General features: G+C 39.1%; 1 non-coding gene across 1 annotated transcript; it reads right to left on the reverse strand.

Moving 5' to 3' along the window:
* Positions 1–1,189: 1,189 nt before the first annotated feature.
* LOC128280367 (small nucleolar RNA R71) lies at positions 1,190–1,296 on the reverse strand. The gene has a single exon (XR_008270547.1). It is a non-coding gene; the product is annotated as a small nucleolar RNA R71 (small nucleolar RNA).
* Positions 1,297–3,738: the final 2,442 nt, after the last annotated feature.

Consider the following 3,738-nt stretch of genomic DNA (forward strand, 5'->3'; position numbering starts at 1 on the left):
ATTCAAGTTAAGCTCTTATTCAGAGGAGAAATAGACCTTGTCTAAGAGTACATTTGTCATAATTAAGCAGAGTTGATTGCGCGCCTAGAGATGGGGTGACAAGATTTTGCCGAATTAGGGTGAAACCTAATAAGGGGATCCATAGATCGAGTTAATGCAACCCTTGGGAGTTAATTAGAAAGAGATTTCAATTATTCAACCTAGGGTTAGACGTTGTTAGTCTCGAGAGGGTTAATAATATAACTTAGGGATTTCTACGGATCAAGTCAAATGAATAAATCGTCTGATTCAGAGTCAAATAACAAGTGAAGTCTAGGTGGACTTTTCCTTAGGTATTGTCTAGATTCAATCGTTTTTCGAAAAGTGTTTTCCCCAAATCTCTTTTCTGTGATTTCTTAGTTTAATTAATTAGTTAGATAAACAAAACCCTTTTATTTTTTAGGCTAGACAATAAAAAGGAAGTTTCAAGAATGATTCATTATAAATATTTAAAACCTGTCACGAATATCACGTATCAAGTTTTTGGCGCCGTTTACTTTTACTTCAATTTAAATTTTATTCTAATTTTTATTACTAATTCTTCTTTTTCCCTTTTTCTGGTAGGTTCTTATAGTTTATGACTAGAAGAAACCCGTTAGGACCATTACTTTTTTACAGTGAAATCGATCGCACAGTTCGCAGAAACCCAAGAGAAATAAGACGAAGCTTAAGATACACAGAGAACGAGCAAGAGGACAATATTCAAACCACAATCGAGGAGATGGCTGAAAACCAAGAAAATCCGCTACCTCTTACAATTGCTGTTAATCAAAATTTTGCTCCGCGCACTATGTATGATTATGCTAAACCTAATTTAACAAGAACTAAGTCAAGTATAGTTAGACCTATTATTGCTGCAAATAATTTTGAATTGAAACCTAACACAATTAAAATGATACAACAGTTTGTTCAGTTTGATGGTTTGTAGGACGAGGATCCCAACTCTCACTTGGCAAATTTCCTAGAATTTTGCGATACCTTTAAAATTAATGGCGTTTCTGATGATGCCATTTGCCTTCGGTTGTTTCCCTTTTGGTTAAGGAATAAGGCTAAACAATGGTTGAACTTATTACCACGAGGGTCAATCACTACTTGGGAACAAATGACCAAAAATTTTTTATTAAAATATTTTCCATCAGCTAAAACAGCCAAATTACGTAATGGTATCTCTTTTTTTGTGCATATGGATTTAGAAACACTCTACGATGCATGGGAGAGATACAAGGACCTTTTAAGAAGGTGCCCTCACCATGGGTTACTGCTTTGGCTAAAGGTTCAAACGTTCCATAATGGCCTGAATCCTTTAACTCGCCATATGATTGATGCAGCCGCTAGAGGAACTATCACTAATAAGACACCTGAGGTGGCTTACGAATTTATTGAGGAGATGTCACTGAATAACTATCAGTGGCAAGTTATGAGCACAAAGCCGATAAAAGCAGCGGTTACTATGCAATCTAACCATGTAGAACTCTTAAATAAAAATATTGACGGTTTGTGTGGTTCTACTCAGGTACATCCAGTGATGAGGTGCGATTCGAATGGAGGAGGAGCATGCACAGAATATCAACCCTTCAACCCTAGCATCAAGGAGGAACAAGTCCAATATATGAGTAACAATAACTCTAGATCCCAAAATAACCCATATAGTAACACTTAGAATGCAGGTTGGAGGAACCGTCCCAATTTCTCATGGGGCAGTCAAGGAAATCAAAGGCCACAACATCCTCCGGGTTTTCAAAAACCACTTTACCAGCAAGAAAAGAAGCCGAACCTTAAAGAGATGCTAACCAAATTCATCTCGGTGTCAGAAACTCATTTTCAAAATACTGAGACAGCACTCAAAAATCAACAAGCATCAATCCAGAGGCTCGAAACTTAGATTGGACAGCTCGCTAAGTTAAATTACGAATGACCACAAGGTAGCTTGCCAAGCAACATTGAATCTAACCCAAGGGAGCAACTCAACGCGATTTCCATTCAAGATGAGGAAGGGTTAGTTGCAAAACCAAGGCTAGAAACAGTGGTAAGCAAAGTAAAGAATGAAGTCGGCCAAAATGACCCAAAGCTGGTAAGTACAGAATATAAACCTCGTGTGCCATACCCTAATGCAACAAGGAAAGACCGCTCAGACGAACAATTTGGTAAATTCCTTAAACTCTTAAAAAAATTACATATTAACTTACCATTTATTGAAGGTCTATCACAGATGCCAAACGCAACGAAATTTTTAAAGGAGCTTTTAGCAAATAATCGGAAGTTGGGTGGGGCTTTGCATGTGAAGCTAAACGCAGTTTGCTCAGCTATTCTACAGAATAAACTACCAAACAAATTGAAAGATCTAGGGAGTTTTACAATTCCTTGCTTAATTGGTAGTTTAGATTTTAATAATGCATTAGCTGATTTAGGGGCTAGTATTAATGTCATGCCTTGCAAAATGTTTAAACAACTAGGTCTTGGGAAACCCAAACAGACTAGGATGAGCATTCAATTAGCAGATAAAACTATAAGATTTCCTAGGGGTATGGTTGAAGATGTGCTAGTTAGAATTGATAAATTTTTATTTCCCGTTGACTTCGTTGTTCTAGACATAAAGGAGGATAGCAACACTCCTTTGATTTTTTAAAGGCCCTTTTTAGCAACTGCTAAAACGGTTATTGATGTTGGCACAAGTGAGCTCACACTTCGTGTGGGAGACGAAATAATCACCCTTCAAGCTCTCAATTCCGACAATAGATCAAAAATTGAAGGTGATTGTCTAAACCATTCTAGTAAAACTGATAATAGGGTGCAACCTACTTTGCAGGAAATGAGTTTGAAAGAAGTACATGAGCCATTTTCAAGCAATAGTAGAGGACCTATTCATGAAGAACGAAGGCTACAAATTGAGGAGCTAGATGAATGGCGGACACATAACCGAGAACACACGATAAACCAAAACTACGCCAGAACAAGCTTAATACCTTTCCAAGTCAACTTAAAGTTGGAGATAAAGTTTTATTAGATACCGCAGATCCTTACATTGTCACTGCCAAACCGAATGAAGAAATCCCTCTTACGGTACTTAGCATTTTCCCATTCGGTACAGTTGAGGTAAGTCATCCCAAGTTTAGCACTTTTAAGGTAAACAATACCCGCTTCAAACCTTATTTTGATGAGATTCATAGCAGGAATGAGGAGTATAAACTCCTCGAACCACCATGACCATTCAATGGAGAGGTAAGTCGAGCTTAAACTATAAATAATTGCTTCTCGGGAGGCAAACCGAGCACTAACTGTATTAACTTCTTTAAATTTTAGTACCTAACTTACTAATGGAGCTCTTGAATACAAGTTTACCACACAGACACAGCCAAGCACACGGGCGTGCTTAGGACCGTGCGAAAATAGGGCAAAGATTTTCCCCAGCACGGGCTACGATAAATCGCCACGGCCGTGCGACATGGTCATGTGCGAACCTGCCAAAACAACACGGGCATGCGACATGCCCGTGCCTTGAAACCGTGGCTAAACCTGTCAAATTAACACGGGCATGTGACACACCCGTGCCAAGCAACCGTGGGTGAACCTGCCAAAATAAAACGGGCGTGGGAGAAGCGAACCAAGATAGACATGGCCGTATGACATGGTCGTCTGCACCAACACTCCCAAGGTACACGGGCCTGGGCCAAATGTCAGACGCGCCCAAATTCAAAATTC

This window comes from Gossypium arboreum, chromosome 8 (genome assembly GCF_025698485.1).
Source record: "Gossypium arboreum isolate Shixiya-1 chromosome 8, ASM2569848v2, whole genome shotgun sequence".
NCBI classification, from domain to species: domain Eukaryota; kingdom Viridiplantae; phylum Streptophyta; class Magnoliopsida; order Malvales; family Malvaceae; genus Gossypium; species Gossypium arboreum.